Below are 22,790 nucleotides of genomic sequence, written 5' to 3'. Positions count from 1 at the left end.
ATTCTGACCGGTGTGAGGTGATACCTCACTGTAGTTTTGATTTGCACTTCTCTAATGATAAGTGATGTTGAGCATCCTTTCATGTGTTAAAAAAAAATATAAAAGGGGTGGAATTTCCGTGGTGGCTTCCCCAGTGCACTGTGAGATCCCGGACACCCTCAGGCACCCACGCTGGTGACCGGGCCCTGCCCAGGATGTGGACAAAAGCCTTAGATACACAAAGTTTTCAAAGGGCCCCCTTGTCGGGGTGGGTGGAAGTCTTAAAATGCTCTGCGGTTGGAAGGCCGGGGGCGGCGGGCCGGGGAGGCGGGCGCGCGAGGAAGAAGAAGGGATGGCGGGTGCGTGGAGAATCGGGTGCCCCCGGGACGGGGCGAGGGAGACGGGGAGGGAGGGAGGGGGATGCTTAGTCCCCGAGTTTGCCGGCGGGTCAGGGGCCGCGCCTCCGGCGGTGCAAAGCTCATTCAGCGACTCTGGACCCGGCCCGAGGGCAGCCGGACTTAAAGGGTGCGGTTTCAGCCGGGGCTCTGCATCCCGGGTGAAAGGCGGAGGCAAGGGGCGGTGGCGGCCTTCCCTTTTTATTGAAAGGAGCAGAGCCGGTGGGGAAAGGCGGAGTCCTCTTTCTTTCTCTTTCCCCTTTTCTTTGTCGCTGTTCAAAGTCACTTTCGCCCCACGGGCTTTGTGGGCTCCTTGAGCGAGTTTCTTCCCGCTCTACCGCCTCCTTTTCTCTTCCTCTTCTTCCCCTTCCCACAACTGTGTAGCTGCAGGTGGTGGCTTGAGAGATCTTGCAGGTACAGACCAAAGTCTCGCGGAGATACTGGAAGCTCTGCAAGGCCAGAAATGCAAATTGCAAGACTGTGCTCTCAAACCCCCGGCCCTTCTCCCAACTCTTCCTCCAGATACAGTCGCTTTTTGCACCCCTCCCCCATAATTAGCGGAGTCCTTCAGCGTGCTCTAACCCGGTTTGGTGGTTCAGCTGCCGCGATGCTTTCAAAGACATTCTCCACCATCAGAAAATGCGCAGTGGTCATTTTGAAGTGCAACTGTGGGTCGTTTAGGTAGTTTAAACTCTAATATTTAATGACAAACACTTAAGAATTCAGGTCTCCTATTGATAATTAGTGGTGATAGATTGTTGTTACTGCGGGAATTTGCATAGTCTCTGGGCTGATCCCTTTATTTTTCTGGTGAGAATATTGAGATCCAGAGAGGTCAAGTTTATCTGGTTAAATTACCACTCCCACCCCCCTACCCCACCCCCCTTCCCCAACACACACACACACACACACACACACACACACACACACACACACATATTTACACAGCACAGATTCAGATAAATAATATCTGCTTTAGGTAATTGGACAGTGGCTAGATGCAAATGTTCTGTGTGTGTGTGTGGGCAGGGTGTCTTTCAGTAACACCTATTGCTGGTGCATTCTTGAGGCATGGGGGAGGTAGAAGAAATAATTTGCTGCACATTTTCTATAAATTAGTTCATATATGTCAGTTAAATAGGAACAGTATGTGGATTTAAGATTTAGTTGTGTGGCCACAGTCATGTCCAACACCAGGTCTGCCAACCAGATGTGAGCTTAATTCCACAGAATTCTTGTGTAAGACCTCTCTCATTCAAAAAATAGAGGTGATTTTACAAAGTGTGTGTGTACAGAGGAGTTAACTGCTTTCTCTGCACATTCCCTGTTGTCATTAGAATTAAGATTAAGTTACTTACAGTTTGGAAACAGAAGACTATTTTTTTTTTGGACCGAGTTGTGGTAGAGGTGATCAGGAGTTGACTACAAAGTTAAAAAGTCTTTTCATACCTTTTCCAAGGAATTGTTGAACTGTTTCACTCTGTTCATTCGGTTCCTGTTTTAAGTGTAGTGTTTGCAGTTAGGTCTTCAAAACAACCCCAGTGAATGCAGAAGATTCTCCAAACCCAGCCCCAAGGTCTCTACACAGAATCCTTCATGGTAGAATTCGCTGCCCATCCTTTTCCAGTATCTATTCTACGATTTGAACAAAAGAAAGGAAAGATGTGTTGATAGAAAAGAATCACTCCAAAGTTGATTGTGAATGGAGTTTCCCTAGTTACTCCTTTAGAATTAGATTTTTTTTTGTTTAGGAAAACGTGAACATATCTCCTTCTCCTACAGACTGCCTCTCTCATTCAGATTGAAGAAAAGTTCAACCAGAAAAACTTGCCCTCAACTTTAGACAGACATTCTTGAACTTGAACATCTGAGTGTGATACCTCAGGTACATATGACATTTTACTGGGCAAAAATCCTTATGTATCAAATGCAGTATTTTCTATCTTATGAAGTGGTTATCTTCAGTTATAACCATTTTAACTTCAAGGCTAAATTCAGACGTTTCTTAAGTGGATTTGTTGTTGGCTGGGAAACAGAAGCTTCAGTCTGGTGTGATACTGTTTATTTCCATTTTAATCTCGACCCCTAGCTTCTCCATTTTCCCGGGAGTGGTTTTTGGACTTGGCTCCCAGAAGCCCCTGAAGCACATCTGCTGTTTCCAGAGTGTGACTGATGATCAGCAAGAGCATTTCTCCCCTAGGGATGTGTGCACATTTCGGATGAGTTAGTATTTTGGCATCCAAGTCCCAGGGCCGCTATTATCTTTGTTTTAATCAGAGCATGGTAATTTACTCTACCTGGGAACAGGCTTTAAGTAGCTGATCCTCTCTTTTGAGGAGTGGTGTTCATCACGTTATAAGGTCTGGGGGTTTAAAGGGACTTTAGAGGTCATTTGGTTCAGCCTCCTCCCCAATGCAGAAAGAAATATTTTCTACATTATCCCTAACAGAAATGTTTAAGTCTTTCCAGCGGTGGAGATTCCCCTATGATATCGTTCAAGAAACAAGTTTAATTATTCTTTTACCCACTGCGCCAGAAGGAATGGAAATCCAAGTTCATTCATTAGCTTATTTAACACTATTAATCGAGCACCTCCTGTGTGCTAGGTACTGTTCTAGGTGCCAGGGATACAGTAGTGGACAACAGAGAAATTCCTTCTTACCTGGAGCTTTTATTTTCTGAGAGATTTAGTGTCCGTGTGTATTACAGAAACAAACTTCAATAGCGTATGCAAGCCATTTCGGGAGAAAGGAAATCATGTGCCTGTTGCTGAGTCAACAGCTATGATGCAGGTAAAGGATCTTACCTGTTCGAGGATCATTATAGGCAGTTCCTAGAGATATGGTCTGTCTTCAGCAGGAGGGTGGGGACGGACAACGAAACGTTATTTTCCCTTGTTGTGAAGTTGCCATTTCTGTGACTTGAGGATGTGACCCCTATGTGGAGGGCTGTGGCTTTTGGACCTGGAGGACGATTAAATCTTCTGAAAGCTGTAGATTATTTTTCCGGCTTCTAAAATATCTTCTTTAAAAATGACGTGTCTACATCACGATGAAAAACTGACCCAAGGAATTGATTAAAAGATGAAAACTACTCGTATCCCATCGTCCTGATGTAACAGTTCTTAGGTTATGCTTATCCACGTTTTGAGGTTTACAGCAAGCATGACCTATACCATATAAACCGCTACTAAGAAACCAAACTGTGTGCCTGGGAGTACTCCGTCTGACTACTTGGACATTCATATAATCGAGGAAACAGATGCTTAGTGCTTTCACAGGGGCCACGCTATGTCTGTGTCCAAACAAAGGGAATGAATGATTCGGGTGGCCTGCTTTGATTGATTACCAAGAGACCCAGTGTTGATGACCACTGATGATGCCACAGCTGATGATGATGTTCTGATTTAGGCTCCCTGCGGAGCAAGCTACAATCAGGGTTTTCTGTGCCTGTGTTTGTCTTTATAGGGCCTTAAACTTGGTTGGGGGGGAGGGGAGGGTCTGCTCTTGCATTTTATCATTCATTGGGAACTGTCTTTCATAGCCTTAGCTAAACTGTCTCAACTGGGGTCAGCCAAGCTGAACGATCATTGAAACAAAGACCCAGTAGATCTAAAGCTTCAATCCCTTTTCCCAAAGAGAACTACTTTACAATATAATGGATACCCCCTTTGTTTTGTTTTTTTTAGTTAGTTTGTTTTAATCCAGATTGACAGAAAACCCCCTTTCAACTAAACAATACCTCTCCTATCCACTCAGGCCTTCTGGCAGCCCATCAATGCGGCTGCTGTTGAACATAGAAACAAGACTTGGGCTAAGGTGAAACAGACAGATTTCTAAAAAGAATGCTGGTGATCTAAAAATGCAGTATGCATTGTCTCACGCCTGGCCTGAGGTAGAAATCAGGAGTCTGTTGCCTGATGTGACCAGAGCCAAGGCATTAGAAACACCTTTTCAGGATCCGTGCCCAGTGAGAGTGAGCGCATCGCTCAAGTCAAAGGATGCAGGAAGTTGAGTTGTGTGGATGCGTTCAGTCCACCTGTTGAACTAGGACCGTGTGGGATGGAGTGTGATCTGTTGACTCAGGGGCCAGGCTGGGGTGGAGAGGTAGGAATGGCTTCATGCTCCAAAAGAACATCTTTGGTGTCCAACAAGGGGGAGCTTGGTTCCTGCTTTTTTTTTTTTTTTTAATTTTTAAAATTGTTGTGAAAATATACCTAACATAAAATGTGTCTGTTTGTTTTTTTTTCACACACACACACTGTATTTTATTTTTACAAGAGATAAACTGACACCAAGCATTGTAAATGGATGACCCCAATAAAAGCAACGATTGCAATTACCAAACACGAAACACACTAATACTATGTCATAATATTGACATTCAGTCCAGTAATCCTCCACTGTAACAGATCCTTTACTTTGCAGTGAAAATTGATTTGTATATTTTTTGCCTCTGAGTCCTTGTGGGAATTGTGTCTGTTTTTGATAATTAAGTAACATTCCTTTGGGAAGAATTTATGATTTTCTTACTTTCTAATTCTTTTTTCTTGTAGAAGTAGAATTACAATAATATAGATAGGTTAGAAATGGAAAAACAAAACAACTCTCAACACCCTAATGCATCAGTAGTCATTCTTGGCTTCCTAATCCATCTGCTTTATCAGATACATCTTGTGCACTTTCTTTGTGTAGGTGCTGAGGTTATGACTTAAGTCCTTGAGATGCCGTCCCCGATGCTCATCAAATTTCTCTGAAGGATGAGCAAGCACTAGGTCTCAGCAAGGAAAGTGAGGTGGGGTGGTGGCTAGGGAAAAGTGTTCCCAGCCAAGGGAACAGCATGTGCAAAGCTCTGAGGTGAGGCAGAGCCTCTTAAGGGAATCCAGTGTAGCAGGGACATCAGCATTCAGGATGGGGTAGAGGGGATGGACGTGAGGCTGAGAAGGTGGTGGGAAGAGACCACATCACTTTTGCAGTGCATTCTTCAAGACATGGGTACTTACTACATAGCTCTTCAAATATTTTATACGCTATCCACCCGACCCACAACATAGGATATCCCAGATTCTTAGACTTGGTTGATGGAAGACACTGAAAATCTTCAGAGCACTAATTCTTCAGGTTTCAGGGGAGGCTCGGGGAGTTGATTTCTTTCATGGCCGAATCAAGCCCTTAAAGAACAGAGGAAGTAAAGACTGAGGAAGGGCCCAGAGAGGAGTGACAACATCACCAGGCCTTCCTCTGCCTAGTTTTCTGTATTGAGCTCTTCCTCAAGATGTAGAACTTAAGTCTTACTTCCTTACACACCAAAGCAATCGAGTCCTGAAGGGTGAGGCTGGGGTAGAATGCTAGGACTCCTCCCACCTTGGACTGCAAGTGCCAGTCGGTGTTGTCGATAAAGAAAACTAAAAACCCACTGGATCCTATGAAAACAGGAGGAGAGTCTTTTAAAAGCCGGGGTTCTGTTAAGACTTAATCCTTTTTCATTCATCTCCCTTTGTGTACCGTTTTCATGCCAATATAAACTTCATGAATCTCATTAAGGGTGCCCATTAAATTTACTCAGACCTGCTGTTGGAAGGAAAAGGCTTGACTCACAGCTTCTTTGTGAGGTATAGGAAACCTGTGCAGCATCTTGATTTTTAAGTTTTTTCTATTTAAGTTACTGTCAGGACAATTATCTCTCTTTATCCTCCCAAAATTTCTGAGAAGTAATACAGGCGAGAAAACTGAGGCACAAAGGAGTTGTCACTTATCTAATCTGGTACAGCCAATTAGTGGGAGAGCTTGGCTTTGGAACCAGCGGTTCTTAGACCAATGTGCATACAGACCTACCATTTGTATTGGTCAGTTAGACTAAATTATGTTGAGGTAACAAATTGGTTCCAGGATCTGGTGGCTTACACAGCAAAGGTTTATTTCTCACACAGGGTCCTTGTCTGTTCCATCCTCTGAGATCCGCTCCATGCTGAATTGACCCTAGGACCCAGGCTGAGGGAACGTTCTGTCCTCTCTCTGGACATTGCCAATCTGGTGGCAGAGGAAGAAGAGGCATGCTGAACCCTGAACTGACTTTTCAAGCTCTTGGGTGGGTCACTTCCACATGAACATCATTGACCAAAATAAATGGTTACCCCTAAATTCAACGGGATGGAGATGGGTAATCCTGCAGAGAATGGCTCTGCCAGTCACTTGGCCAAGCTGGATGGGATGGGGAAGTGAACCCTCCCCTGGGGAGAGCCAGTGATTGTGTTGAATAGTAAGGGTTCACCATAGCTTCCTAGTCAGGGCATCTGCTAGAGAGCCAAGGGTCTTTTTTTTTTCAATTTTTATTTATTTATTTATTTTTGGCTGTGTTGGGTCTTCGTTTCTGTGCGAGGACTTTCTCTAGTAGCGGCGAGCGGAGGCCACTCTTCATCGCGGTGCGCGGGCCTCTCACGGTCGCGGCCTCTCTTGTTGCGGAGCACAGGCTCCAGACGCGCAGGCTCAGTAAGTGTGGCTCATGGGCCCAGCTGGTCCGCGGCATGTGGGATCCTCCCAGACCAGGGCTCGAACCCGTGTCCCCTGCATTGGCAGGCAGATTCTCAACCACTGCGCCACCAGGGAAGCCCCCAAGGGTCTTTATTATTTTGTAAAATTGTCTCCCTGTCTGTAATGATTTTTCTCAGTCTATTTGTCCTACTCTGATTCTAGCTGGACATGGTAGGATGACGAGAGAGGGAGAAAGAGTGTCTGTGTGTGTTTAAGCAGCCAGAATGAACTGAAGGCAGACTATGATTATTCCTATTCTTTCACAATGAGCTTCCAATAGCACCGTCACCAAATAAGGGATGAGTGGTGACCTTCTCAGAGACCTTCTGTGCTAGTCTCTGGTGGCCCCAACTCTGGGACTGTACTCTCTGGGAAATGGTTTTGAGGCTATTAGGGCTTCCAACTGCTTGATAGAATTATTTCCCTTAGGATGCTTCCAAATCAGTCTTTTCCCAGCCCTGTCTGTTCCTAAATGCAGATGCATCTATGACACCCTTCTTTTCTGTGCTTTGTTTTCTCTCTGCTGAGAGGTACTAGTACAGTCATCCCTCAGTATCTGCAGGGACTGGTTCCAGGATCTCCGCGGATACCAATATCTGCAGATGCTCAAGTCCCTTATATAAAATGGCCTAGTATTGTTGGCCCTCCATATCTGAATTCAGCCAACTGCTGATGCGGTCTCTGCAGATAGCGATAGAGGACTATATGTAGCGTTTTGGTTGAGAATGTGGGCTCTAGAGCCAGACTGCTGGCCTCCTAGTGTATCACCTCTGCCATTTGACCACCTTTTTGACCTTAGACAAGTTACTCACCTTGTGTACCTCACATTCCTCATCTGTAAAACAATTACAGTACCTTCTTCAAAGGTTTACAGGATTAAATGTTATTACACCAGGTGCTTACAATGATGCATGAAACATTCGTCCTCAGTAAAAGGCAAACGAATTCTGAAATAATAACTGCTTTATACCTAAGGCTGGGCTCAAAGCAGAACTGCCACCCCCCACCCTCCCCCCCAACTCTACCCAGTAGGAGGCAAGCATTTGCCCCTTCCCTTGCTCACACACCTGAAATGTGCACTCTTCCCTTTTTCTTGTCAGGGCACACTTTTGGGGCACAGATCCAACATACCCGCTCCTTGAAGCCTCCATTCACCAACCCAGGTTTTGGTGACTTTTCTGTCTTTGAATTCCAGCAGCATTAATGCCTACCACACTTATGGGCCACCTACATAGTGTTCTGGTGCACCTCCTGCCCCAAGTTACTTTTTTTAAATAAAGAGGAATGATCAAACCTAGTTGTGAATGTTTAAAAAAGCCTTGACCACATTCATGCACTCTTAGCCCTAACTGACAGGCTTAAGGGAGGGGCTGGCGCTGTGCACAGACCCCACAGCCCAAGAGACGTTTGACCGAAGGAGTGGAAACTGGTCCTTGGATCCGCGTGTACCGGCTCCCCTCCTCTCAGTCCACCCTTTTATTCCAGCTGTGCTGTGCTAACCTCTGGCAGGTGTAGACCTCATCTCTACAGCTTTCTGCCCCAGGCTTCTCGGCTGTAGTGTTCTGCTTCGCTGTTCTGACCTATGTACATATCGGATGTCCAAGGGAGTTACCATTACATGGCTCACCTCTGACTGCTGGGGGATAGAAGCTGGTGGATAAATACTTCTCTCTTTTGTCACTAAGTTGGACAATTCTGAGGCACAGTCAGAGGGTCCACACGGGCCCCAGCCCTCAGGGGTGATTGGTCCATCCTTTAGGATAGCTTTCCTCTTTCGCTGTTAAACTTTTCCCAGTCCCCACTCCTGTTCCTCTGGATCACTTTCACGTTAGCTGCATGCATGCAAACCCTTGTCTCAGGCCCCTGCATTTTGGGGAAACCCACGTGAAAACACCTTGTTTCCTGGTTTGGGGCTCTTCTTTTGCCTTATGCAGATGAGGGAGACTGCATGTTGCTTTTGTAACATACCAGATTACTCTGGACATCAAAAAAATAGGTTCAGAACAAACTGATCTTTTATCAGGTTTTTACTATTTACTGGAGGACAGACTTCAAGCTGCTGTAAAAACTAGACTCAGAGGGATTTCCCTGGTGGCGCAGTGGTTAAGAATCCGCCTGCTAATGCAGGGGACACGTGTATAAGGTCTAGCTCCTGCTCTCAAGAAGTCTGCAGTTCAGTTGAGGAAAAAGTCTGAGACTCAGGTAATGCTCAACTTCCATGATTTTGGGGGGGTGGGTAGCAGCGTCTTGTCAGGCTCTTCTAACTACTATTTAGCCCTCCCTTTTCCCTTTGATAGTAAATGTCAGGAACTCGGTTCCGAATTCAGAAAAGTAGGGCCCGTTTTATTTCCCTTCTCTTCTCATTTTGTAATGTAATTTGAGGAGTGCTAGAAAGATAACCTCAACTTTATTTCCTTCTAGGCTACCATTAGAAATTTATTCTTTTGGTTTAAGGTAAGGAGAAAAAAGGCACAACAAAGGGAATTGACAAATTATCAGAGTCTGGAGGGGATGTTTTCAAAATTTCTGCCAGATTAGTTTGTATGCCCCGTTCTCTCTTCAAAACATAGTGACTGCCACGGCATGCCAAATGCTTTGGCTAGTAGACTAGTACTCTATTCTAGGGCACGTGGGCATTTCTGTACCTACCATGCCTACTGGATCGGTAAGCCAGTACCCATGCTTACTGGGTCAATTGTTTGTTTCCAAACCCGCTTATGCCAGTTATAGTAATCATCATATGTGCATAATTTAATATGATGTAAATCTATGAAATATAAGTGCAAAAATAGAAAGATTTAGTAAAGGTGAGAGTTTTGCTAAAGTAAAACTGCTGTGAATTTAATATGGTTAAGTTGGAGAAAAAAGTTGTAAGAATCTAAAGGAGTCTGAATTCAGATTACATTGAAAATGTTTCAAAATTCTGACTCCACTTGAGAAACAAACTGGAAATCATAGATGATGCTTATGGGTTTGTGCCAGAAAGACACCTCTAAATGGAATTTCTCTAACTCATTATGATGAAAAAAACCCTTGGCCTTTTGTCAAAAAAATTGGTGAATGAATGTATGTTTATATGTTTTAAGGTAAAATAAAATGTTTAGGCTATAACGATTGTTTTTAAAATCCTAGTCTTTAAATGATTTTTAAGATAAATTATCCAATCCTGCTCCTAATAGCTTTGGATAAAGGGACTAGTACATAACCACCATTCCTCCCAACTTCCCCATTCCCATATTCTAACACGTATGGTAGATGGGGAAAAAAGTTGAGAATTACTGGGTTTTCCTGGGTTAGATGCGAATGTTTCTGGAAGAGTTAACTCACTTGACATGATTTACCTTCTTTTACACCTGATGTAAATGGTTATCAATGTTGGTTTTTTGTTTTTGTTTTTTAAATCTGATTTGAAAGAGGTGAAAGGACATTAGAAAATTTACCTGTTCCATCAGTTTCTTTTAGGTTAGTCCAGAATAAAGGGAAATACGATTTGGGGAGCAAAATAATCTCAGTTTGGAAAGGTGAGGTTATTTTAATGATCATTTAATTTTCTCTTTGAGATACATGAGCACATGAGAGATATGGGTTACTCAAAGATGTACTCTGTCTGGGAAGAAGAAATTACTTCATTAGATGCAGATGAAAGCTTGGACCATAGTCTTAGTAGTCAGTCTGGAATTTTGCATTCATTCCTTCCAACCATCCTTGGATAATCTTCCATCAGCAATTTGATTTAATTTTTAATCCCAACCATGAGAAAACTGTGTTAAAAAAGAACAAGTAGAAAGTTGTTTTTCTATTCCAAAGTAAAGGTAGTGGGAGGAGAAACTTAACAAATTGGAAGCTGAAATGTGTGATTTCTCCATTTCTCAAACTAAAACTGGAACCATTTTTCAGGGTTTTTTTGGTCTTTAAATACACATTTGAAATGTTGTTGCTAATTTGCACATTGGGTTTGCCACTAAACTTATTGCACACATAGCAGTCGTGTCCTAATTGAAGTTGTGCAATTCCACACATTTTTCCTGTGATAAGACTTAAGTGGGTAAAAGTTGATTTTTTTTTATAATAATTACTTTTTAAGTCCTTTATCTTTTTTTTTTTAAATTTATTTATTTATTTTTGGCTGTGTTGGGTCTTCGTTTCTGTGCAAGGGCTTTCTCTAGTTGTGGCAAGCGGGGCCAATCTTCATCGCGGTGCGCGGGCCTCTCACTATCGCGGCCTCTCCTGTTGCGGAGCACAGGCTCCAGACGCGCAGGCTCAGTAGTTGTGGCTCACGGGCCCAGTTGCTCCGCGGCATGTGGGATCCTCCCAGACCAGGGCTCGAACCCGTGTCCCCTGCATTAGCAGGCAGATTCTCAACCACTGCGCCACCAGGGAAGCCCCAAAAGTTGATTTTTGAAATAACGTTGTAAGGAAGTTTGATTAGATATTATTCTTTTATATATATATATATATATATATAGATTTTATTTATTTATTTTTGTCTGTGTTGGGTCTTCGCTGCTGCGCACGGGCTTTCCCTAGTTGCAGTGAGCAGGGGTTACTCTTCGTTGTGGTACGAGGACTTCTCATTGCAGTGGCTTCTCTTGCAGAGCACGGGCTCTAGGCGCGCAGGCTTCAGTAGTTGTGGCACCTGGGCTTCAGTAGCTGTGGCTCGTGGGCTCTAGAGCACAGGCTTCAGTAGTTGTGGCTGGCGGGCTCTAGAGTGCAGGCTCAGTAGTTGCGGCGCACAGGCTTAGTTGCTATGCGGCATGTGGGATCTTCCCGGACCAGGGCTTGAACCCATGTCCTCTGCATTGGCAGGCGGATTCTTAACCACTGCGCCACCAGGGAAGCCCCGATTAGATATTATTCTTGACCCAAGACCATCAGCCCCTATTTGATGGATCAGGACTCATACTTGATGATCTTAAGGCCAAGTCTTCTGACTGTTGGTTATACCTCTTCTTACCAAATGGAGATAACACCCAAGGCTGCAAAACAGTGCTGTCAGGTAGAACTTTCTGTGACGATGGAAATGTTCTACCACTACATTGATCAGTATGGTAGCCGCTAGCCGTATGTAGCCGTTGAAAACTTGAAATGTGGCTGGTGCAACCGTAGAATTAAATTTTTTATCTTTAATTAATTTGCATTTAAGTTTAAATAGCTGCATGTGGCTAGTGGCTATCATACTGAATAGTGGAGCTTTAGGAGTGTAGTCTAGAGGTATTTACAATCTGATATCTTTCTCATTTTTTAGAAAATTTTTTTATTGAGAAAAATATCAAACATACACAGAGTAGGGATGGAGATGTTCATTATAACATTCTCTCATCACCCAGGCCAATCTTATGTCATCTGTTTTCCCTTTTCTCTAACCTCTTCTCTTCCCTACCCGTCAACCCCCCAAATTATTTTGAAGTAAATTCCAGGACAGTCTGATCTCATTTTGTTTTAAAAGCTAAGATGGTGATCTGGGGGAAGGAGAGGAATGGTATTAGAGAGAGGTACTCGGGGATCTTCAAATGTATTGGTGATTAAAAAAAAAAAAGACTTAAGTATAGAGATGGGAAAAGTTATGGTTTGACAAAGGTAGGTAATGAGTATACAGATGTGCTATGTTTTGTTTGCTTGAAATATTTCATCACCATCATCATCATAAGAAGCCAAGCTTGAGCCCAGAGATGGAACAGTCACTGTACCAGGCCTCACTTACCTGTGCTTATAGTGAACTTTGAGTTCATGGATAATTTAAACATTCAAACATTATTCATATGCGATATTTATCATCGAGCTTAATTGAATGCCAACAGTGCTATAGAGTCATAGGATCTGTAAAAAGGTGGAAAGCAAGCTGAAGATCTTTCTCTTCAGTGCAGTCTTCTCCCAACACTTGGTTTCAGAGAGTGGTAGCTTGATTGGAGCTCACGTTGAGTCCAGAGCTTTCTGTCACACCACACTTGCCAGATCGACTGATTTGCTGAATTGAAGCTTGCAGCGCTAAGTCACTCCTACCTACTTTTTAAAATGGCAGATTCCTTTTTTAAAATTAGTTAATTAATTAATTTTTGGCTGCGTTGGGTCTTCATTGCTGTGCGCGGGCTTCAGTAGTTGTGGCTCACGGGCTCTAGAGTGCAGGCTCAGTAATTGTGGTAGTTGTGGCGCATGGGGTTAGTTGCTCTGCAGCATGTGGGATCTTCCTGGACCAGGGCTCGAACCCATGTCCCCTGCATTAGCAGGCGGATTCTTAACCACTGTGCAACCAGGGAAGTCCTAACAATGGCAGATTCTTATGATCTCTTTTAGAGCAGATACATTATTTCTAAGTCTACTTGCAGTTTTGCAGGTACTCTTGTTGGAGGGAAATGTTTTTTGTAATTAACAGTATAAAGAAGTCATTTATGAAATTTTATATTTGGGGCTGAGAATTGATGTCTGTTACTGGTGGAGAGTATTATAGGAAATGCCTGTTTGTTTTTTACATTTCTGTTTATAAAAGAAACCCTTGTAGCAAGCACATTTTGGTCATGTGGACACATTGAAGGAAATAGTGCTTGCATCAATGATATTTAAAAGTGCAGTTTTCCTCTACTACGTAAAACAAGAATGGTTGCTGTGCTTTTGTAGTTCAATTTAGAGGCTAATAATGATTTTCTTCCCTTATGATAGTGTGCAGAATATGTATATTCTAAATTTGGAACGCTATACTTAGGATCTCAGGATTTAAGGGGAATGAATTTGTGATGGTAAAGGATCTTGTATCATCAGAAATGCTCCCAGACCTTGGCTCAGCTGTCCTATTGATGGAGAAAGATAATATGCTTTAGAAGAAGAGCTATTAAAATTTTTAGCAACATTCTGAACAACTGCAAGCCTATGGTTGCAACAGGATGCTGTTCCTTTTCCAGGGTCAAGTCTCTAAAAGCCTGCCCTTTGTGTTCCCTTGGTCTTTTGTTAACTACATTCCTGGGAGGGAGGGAAGAGCTTTGTCTAATCTCATCATCTACATTGCAGTTTGTTTTTATCCCATGGTTTGTGGAGATAGTGAATAGTTGGTTAACACCCTACCTATAAATGTTACCAGGAGTCAAGATTTACGCCATTTTTACAAATAATACTCCCGTGAAATGAGCCTTCTTATCTCCACTTGACAAGAGATAGTTGAATCCATGGTAGGGCAAGAAGATTTAGGGAAATGTTTTGTCAAGTCAGTTGCTCTGTCCTTTTCATGCAGGATAGAGACAAGAAACTAGTAAGGCTTTAAAAATGACTGTGACCTGATTAGGAGACGATAGCAACTATTTTCAGTAAAGAGGGCGCAAGATTAGTGTGAGTAGCAGGTTTTTTTCTTTTTTAATGTATTAAGTTTATAGATTTTGAAAAGCTTTTATATTAGATGAAATTTAAATCTAGCAATAACACATCTTGAAAAAGAAAATAAATTCATATAATCTAGCTCTCAATTAAGCATTCTTACACTTAATTACTTTTAGAAAAATGTTAAACTTGATGTAACCATAACACTAGTAAGAAATAGAAGTTTACCATATGTGTTCTCTTTAAAATAGTTAATGAGCCATGGTTTACTAGCAATCTAGCGATCTTTGATAGGCCTCAGTTTGGTTCTGGAGTGAATTATTTATGGCATGGTAAGATAGTAAGGGAGAGAAATATGTCAGACTGTCTTTGACCAGGGTGAGCTTCATTATTTGGCTCGTTTATTTGAGGAGAAAAAAGTACCAAAAGGGACAACTCTCAGATTCTTCTAGTTAAACTGCTATAAACGGGCAAGCACGTGCCACCTCTTGATTCTGGCTGTTGAAATAAGGGTGTTAGTGGTGTCATAGTTTTTCAAGAGAAGACGGACATTTAGAGTTTGAGGTGAAATTTCCCCGTCTGAAAATGTTGGCAACGAAATCAAATATTTTAAAAATACTGTGTGGGCCACATACACACATGCTCATGGGCTGAGTCTGCCAGTATGCAGTCTGATATCCCCTGGAAATGATTCATTTATTTTTCTTGTATTTGAATAAAGAACTCATTAAAGTTTTTAAATTTTATTTTGTTTTGGTATGCCTTTTAGAATGCTTTAACATTTGAGCAATTACAGCGCTTTGTGTGGAAACTACGCTGGTTTTTTAAAACAGAAGCAATGCCTTGAACTCCGGTAAAACTTGTAAGTTGTTTCCTTCACAGGATATCTCCAAACAGGTTTGATCACATTGGGAGAAATGGAACCGGAGTTGTGTGGCGTGACTAGGACCCATAGCAGAGAGAGCGGGAGGGATTCATGAGTGTGTGGTATCCAATGTAAATATCCCTCTGCAAAAACATGTGCTATATATAGTGAATGGGGTTGGGTTTTTTTTTTTTTTCTTCCTTTTTGGTTGAGGTCCAATGACAGTTAATGGCTGTTTCTTACAGGCTGTGAAATTATTTATGAGTTTGGCAGTAGGATGATGTAAAATGCAAGTGGATATAGGTAGAATAAGGGCTGTTACCAAATTCCAGTAAACTGTGAGTGCTGGAGCTGGGAGGGAATTTAGAGGTCATCTCATCAGGGCCTGCCTTTGAGACGGGGACCTGAGGCCTGAGTTCAGCTGAGACTGAAATTCCCCATTCACCCTTCCCTGCCCGGCGGGAACCCAGCCTTCTCCCTTCTTTTCCTCTCCCTGCCTGTAGGAAAATGTATCTTCCAGGAACTATTTGTGACAATTAGAGAGTCTTGGAAGACAAACAAACAAACAAACAAAAGCAGATGTTTGGTGAACAGAACATTTAGAAAACAACTTTCTAGGAGGTTGTCTTTCCGATTGTTAGAACGTTTTTATTGGTAAAGTTTCTGTGGTTGTTTTTTGTGGGTCTTGATACCCTTCTTTCCAAAAGTCTACTCTTCCATAATGGGTATAAGAAGCAAAAAACCAGTTAGATCATCGACAGAAAAATGTGGCAATTAATTACCTTTAATTCTGCAGAATTTCCTAGTGGTGGGTTCAACCACATGAACTAGTTGATTTCAGCTGTTTCTGAACTACGGAAATGCTAGTTTCACATGGTTCAAGATAGTAGCTTGAGCAAAAGGGTAATAAGTACAGTTGACCCTTGAACAACAGAGGTTTGAACTGCACGGGTCCACTTAGAAGTGGATATTTTTCAATAGCAAATACTACAGTACTACATCTGTGGTTGGTTGAATCCAAGGATGCAGAGGAACCACTGGCATGCAGGGCTGACTACACATTATACGAGGATTAACCCCTGTGTTGTTCAAGGGTCAGCTGTACTGGGGTATCTTCCTAGTCCTCTAAAAACATCCTTAGCGTTTTACACGGTCACTGACCACTCAGCCCTTCTCAGTTTATCCTGCTCAAACACTGTTCTGCTGGGGTACTTTTACTAAGAAATGTAGAATTGAAAGCTCCATGTGCACACGTGGAACAGTCTTCCTTCCACGTGTTACCTTTGGCTTGAAAAGCCTCCCTTGCCTTGAAGAAAAGACTACCCAGCTAAAGTCAGATGCTGGATTTGTTTTTAGTTATTCAGGCCAACAGAAGCCAGTTGGAATGGAAGTCTTGGTCAACAGCAAGATAGTTTTTTTTTTTTTTTTTAATTTATTTATTTTTTGAATTTATTTTTGGCTGCATTGGGTCTTCATTGCTGCGCACGGGCTTTCTCTACTTGCAGCGAGTGGGGGCTACTCTTCGTTGCGGTGGCTTCTCTTATTGTGGAGCATGGGCTCTAGGCACGCGGGCTTCAGTAGTTGTGGCTCGTGGGCTCCAGAGCGCAGGCTCAGTAGTTGTGGCGAATGGGCTTAGTTGTTCCGTGGCATGTGGGATCTTTCCAGACCAGGGCTCGAACCCGTGTCCCCTGCATTGGCAGGCGGATTCTTAACCACTACGCCACCAGGGAAGCCCCCAGCAAGATAGTTTGATATGCAGTTATATTAATGTTACAACTTGTATTGAGGATCTGAGACTTTTGGAAACATTGCCCTGTTATTGTAATTGAATCCTAATTCTGATTTGGCAGTGGTAGTGGTGGTGGGGGGGCTGTGGTGAGTGGGCCCACAGAAAGCAATGTTGTAAACTTTAGACCTTTTCTTCCGCTAGTTTCCTAAATCGAATCCACTGAGTATTGGCTTTGTCAATCTGACTTTTGTTAAACAAGTGGCATTTTAGCATTTTGTAGATTCGGAAAATAAGTATAAAATAAGAGACATTTAAGCTTAACTCTGAAAATTTTATTTGAGAGATGTTGTGATCTCAATAATATTTCAGACCTCTGACCAAATAGAGGTCTGAAAATCTTTTGACTTTAGGCATCTTAAGAAATTAAAAAAAAAAGAAATCCACCCAAGATCCTATCAATAGGAGAAAGCCAAACTCTACCAACTTCATGGTTCATAAAGATCAGAGTGCACCGCAACTGAATAAATACAACGGAAGAGCCACCACAAAGAGCAACTTGGAAATGGGATTTTTCTGTCCTCCTTTGAACCAAAGGGTTAGTTAGAGATTCACTTCTGACATTTCAGCCCTTTTTGACTGTTGGTTTAAAGTCCGTGCTTTACTCCAGTTCTTAAAGCATTTCATAATACTTGTATATGAGCTGTAGAACTAAGGGACCCTTTTATTGGTATAAAACGTTTTCCAAAGGAAAAAGGTACTGGAGAGGCTGCATCTCTTAAATTATTTCTGCAAAGCTGCCCTCCCATACTCTGTTCTCTTTGGGATGCAGGCTCGCCTCCCCAGGGTGGCATGCTCTTCATGACTGGATGCCTTTCCTCCCATAATCCCTATGAAACTATTGCTGGGTCCTGAGCACATCTCCATGCAAACTCAGTCTTCGCACATCACAGAAATGCCCTTCTCCTGGCTTCTTCCGCCCTCTACACCTACTCATCCTGCGAGACTCGCCAGGCCTTTTAGCTTTCCTCTCGCCCAGGCAGAGTTGGGAGGACTTGTTTTCTGAAGTCCCATTTATCTTGGGCTCCTGTAATAAGCAGATATTTTGTTGTACCATAATGGTTTTCATGCCTCATTCATTTTTGTATCTTAAATACAGTATAGAATAGTGCCTGGCCCAAAGGAGTTCCTCAGTAAACGCTTCAAAAATAAGTCAGCAGTAACAGGTTTCTGCCTAATGTAGAAGGACTTAATCAGTAAAAATTACCGTGGCAGAACATCCTAGAAGGAGGTTACGGAACAAAGAATTTAACAATCTGCTCAATTTTCCCCAGGAATTCTCCGTTATCTTTATTTAATGGCTGAGCACCTGACAGTAGGGAGCTGTGGAGGGCTGAGAAGTGAACACAAATGCAGCGGGCTGAAGGTTTTAATTTTCACTTCACCTGTTTCTTGTCTCAGCTCAATTTTTCTCAGCCCTGGGTTGCTCAGGCTGTACCAGTTGGAGTTGACAGAGCATGATATAATTTACTCCCGCCCATCAGAAAATACTGCAGAGTGACTGGGTGAGGCCACCTCAGTAAATGGTACAGGTGGTTCTCTTTGATGCTGTACTCAGGGCCCTTCCCCTGGGCGTATTTTTCCTAATTATTGAAATTGTATGAATAGCAATGATCCCTGAAGCTCTTCTGTGTGGAAGTTGGTGGGCTGCTTTCAGTATTTCCACTTTCATTACTTACTATCTTCCAGAGAGCTGCCAGGTGAAAGTTCTAGAAATAATAGCATGTGAAGTGGTTATTCATAGTTGTCTTTGTCCTGTGGAAGTGAGGCTACAGAATTCATCAGGACAGTAAATATTTACACTTTTTAAAGTTTATATATGAAATCTATATGTGTTTCTTAAATAAACCTCCTTAAATGGCTAGCAGAATTGACAATGAATAGATAGGGAAAAACATTTTAAATCTTGTTTACTGTGGAATTGCTTAAAGTGGGCAAGAGTATACCAGATGCTTCCTATTGTCTCTGTGGAAAAACTGTCACAAACCTATGATATAGACATCTGTACTTTTCAGTGAAAGGAAAAGAGACTTAGAAGTCACCTGCCCCAAAGTCATTCAGCTCAAAGGTGGCAGAGCTGGAATTTTTATTCCCGACTGACTTGCAGCCAATGCTTGTGACACTCTTCCATGCTGCTTTATTTTTTTGTATTAATTAGAGAGGTTTTTTTCCAAGCCTATCATTTAAGATACTGATATTTAAATATTAAATTAAAAATGGCACCGCCAACTTCATGCAGACCTGCCTCAAATGTATGTTGCTGAAAGGTAACACTAATTACTTTAAAATTTTAAATCATTTTATGTGTTGTTCTGGAACAGAATATTGCAGTGTATGTTTCAGCTAAATAGTTCAGTTATGATTTTTGAATGTTGGCTCGGTGCAGCACAACACCTATGAATGTGCCAAGACTTTTATGAGCTTTTTAGAAGGGGTAGTATTTGCTTGGAAAAAAGCAAACCATCTGAAAATGGATAGAACTTCGGGGTTATTCAGCGGTAACACTGCTCATCTTAGAAGAAGATCAGAATGAGCCAGTGAGGGTCTGGGTGTGAAATGCCAGGTGGTTGTCACAGTGCCTCTTTTCTGTCCAGCTTCACACAGTGTGTAAAAAAAATAGGCCTTTTAAAATATGGGGACATGGGACTTCCCTGGTGGTGCAGTGGTTAAGAATCCACCTGCCAATTCAGGGGACACAGGTTCGATCCCTGGTCCGGGAAGATCCCACGTGCTGTGGAGCAACTAAGCCTGTGTGCCACAACTACTGAGCCCACGTGCCACAACTACTGAAGGCCATGCACCTAGAGCCCGTGCTCCTCAACAAGAGAAGCCACTGCAATGAGAAGCCCGTGCGCCGCAACAAAGAGTAGCCCCCGCTCACCACAACTAGAGAAAGCCCACGTGCAGCAATGAAGACCGAACGCAGCCAAAAATAAATACATAAAATAAAAAATAAATAAATAAATAAAATAAAATAAAATATGGGGACATAAATTACTTTTCTTAAGTGATTCTTAAGTAAAGATGGCCAATGGCTCCTCAAGATACAACCACCTCTAGGTGGTTATGATATTCAACTACCGTGATTGTAGTGAGGTTGGACATCTTTTCATGTGGCTATTGACCATTTGTTTTATTTCGCTGTTAATGACTTATTCACCTCCTTGCCTTTCCGCTCCTCTACCCCCAAGTTGGGCTGTTTCTCTGTCCTGTTGACATTCGTCCTTTTTTTTTTTTTTTTATAAATTTATTTTATTTATTTCGTTTTGGCTGCATTGGGTCTTCTTTTCTGCACGTGGGCTTTCTGTAGTTTTGGTGAGCGGGGGCTACTCTTCATTATGGTGCGTGGGCTTCTCCTTGCAGTGGCTTCTCTTGTTGCAGAGCACGGGCTCTAGGCGCACGGGCTCAGTAGTTGTGGCACGCAGGCTCAGTAGTTGTGGCTCGTGGGCTCTAGAGCTCAAGCTCAGTAGTTGTGGCACACGGGCTTAGTTGCTCCGTGGCATGTGGGATCTTCCTGGACCAGGGCTCGAACCCGTGTCCCCTGCATTGGCAGGCGGATTCTTTTTGTGTTTTTGGCAGGCGGATTCTTAACCACTGTGCCACCAGGGAAGCCCGACATTCGTCCTTTTTTTATGTGCAAATAATTTTCTCTCAGTCTGCCATGTTTCTTTACTTTTGTTTTTGGTGTCTTGTTATATAGAAGCTTTAACTGCATCATCTTCTTTTTGGTTTGTATTTTGGTGTCTTGTTCTGGAAATCAAGCTTCCTTTGCCCTGAAATTCATTTAATTATGTTTAACAACTGTTTTGTCTTTTGCTCAGTAATTTACAGAAGACAAGAATGTAGCAGCTGTTAAGAAACAGAGTCCATTCATCCAGTGGGAGATGTCCTGAACTAATAAATTAGAAACAACTCAAAGAGGAGACAGAAAGGGAAGAGCTTGGAACCCAAGATATGAAAAGGAGCTCAAGGATCCAGCCCCTTTAGAGGGGCACAGGCATTTAATGCTCTGTGATTTGAAGAAACTTTTAGGAGATAATTAACACCTAACTTGTAATTAGCAGTTGAGTACACGCTGAGCTAGATGGAGGACAAGCAAGGGAGGCCTTGAGTTAGTGATTGGGTCTTTGAGTTAGAAATGTGTTGTTTGGGGGGAGAGATCCCATTTTAACATTCCTTTCAACTGGGTTATTTCCAGGTTTATAGATCAAAGTATTTTATCGGTAATAATGAGTAATAATACTGAACACTCACTACACAGCAGGCAGTGTGTCTAAGCACTTTATGTGCATCATCTCATTTGGTCGATAAACTTATGAGCAGGTGTTATTATTATGCCATTTTCCGAATGAGAAAACAGGCTCAAGAAGGTTAAATAACTTGCCCAAAGTCACATAGCTGGTAAGTAAATGGTACCAGGACTTGAATTCAATTTTTTTCTGACCTCAGGGCCATCCAAATGTGATTGTTAACACATGTAAAAAAGTATTTGTGGAGATTCTGAATGATGAGTCCTTGAAGTCAATGACAGTGGCTGTTCTGCTTTAAAATCAGGCTCTATCAGGCATCTGCTGGCAGGGCCTGACTTAGTTGCTCTCAGTGGAAGTCAGAAGTCTCTGAAGAACTTTACCACTGGAAACCCGTAAAAAAAAAATCAAAGCCGCTTCACTTCTGGGGGCCCTGCTTTTCTCTGCAGCCTTTGCTGTTTTCTGCCAAATTAATGAGTGGGTCAAAGCAAGCCCTGGCTTTGCTCTCCAGCAACCTTTTACTAAGTCAGGTCACGGGTAAACCTACATGTTGCTGTGGTGCGAGGGGACTGGATAGAGCTTGCCTGTGTGTGTACATGACACACACATGTGAGGGGAGGCTCAGAGCTTGGCCGTCTCCTCCCCAGGGCTCCTCGTCAACAGTTCCACTCCCCAGCTCAGCACGTATTTCATCAGGCTGTCCCAAACATAACCTTCTACTTCAGTGAAAATGTGACACGTATCAAGCAAACGGGACAGAGACTAAAATCCCTTTATACGGAACGAATGCTGATGTGAATCGCTGATATAATTCCATAGTGATAAAGCAGGTTAAAAATCCAGGTTTTGTTACTTACTTCCTCTGAGACCTTGGCCATGTTTCTTTTTTTTTTTTTTTAATTTTACTTATTTATTTATGGCTGTGTTGGGTCTTCGTTTCTGTGCGAGGGCTCTCTCTAGTTGTGGCAAGTGGGGGCCACTCTTCATCGCGGTGCGCGGGCCTCTCATTATCGCGGCCTCTCTTGTTGCGGAGCACAGGCTCCAGACGTGCAGGCTCAGCAATTGTGGCTCACGGGCCCATTTGCTCCGCGGCATGTGGGATCCTCCCACACCAGGGCTCGAACCCGTGTCCCCTGCATTGGCAGGCAGACTCTCAACCACTGCGCCACCAGGGAAGCCCCATTGGCCACGTTTCTTTGTTATCTCCATGACTTAATTTCCACCTCTGTAAAATGAGGATGATAATATGTGTCTTACAGGGTTGTGAGGATGTAAACGTTAATGCACGTAAAGCACTTAGAATAGTGCCTGGGGGATAAATGGTACCCTATGAATGTTAGCTATTTTATAGATTTAAAGCAATAAGCCACTATTTCCAGAGTGGTGCTCCTGGTACTATTTCAGGGCAGTTCATGGACATCTTATATTCTTATCTCTGACAGTTTGGCGCACTGATATCACACTTACCTCTCCCTGTAGATGAAGGCATTTCTGTGGTCTCTAGAAAAGTAGAAAAGTTTATTTGAGCCCCAGGAATACTGCTGCTGGCTTTGGGTCATCCTTTCTCACCATGGCCATGTTCCTTTGATCACGCAGATGTCGTCCCCCATTTAAGCCTAAAGAATGGGTTCTCTGCCTTCTAGAATTGGCATGTGTTCATGAGTTATTACCCTAGCAGCTGAAATC

At 42.8% G+C, this 22,790-nt stretch overlaps 1 protein-coding gene across 5 annotated transcripts in view; it reads left to right on the top strand.

Moving 5' to 3' along the window:
- SEPTIN11 (septin 11) overlaps window positions 1-22,790 on the top strand; it is a 92,963-nt gene that overhangs the window by 864 nt on the left and 69,309 nt on the right. The gene's annotated exons all lie outside the window — the stretch shown is intronic.

This window comes from Balaenoptera acutorostrata, chromosome 5 (assembly GCF_949987535.1).
Source record: "Balaenoptera acutorostrata chromosome 5, mBalAcu1.1, whole genome shotgun sequence".
NCBI lineage: Eukaryota > Metazoa > Chordata > Mammalia > Artiodactyla > Balaenopteridae > Balaenoptera > Balaenoptera acutorostrata.
The sequence above is the reverse complement of the archived record's forward strand: the minus strand, read 5'-3'. Positions and strand labels throughout refer to the sequence as shown.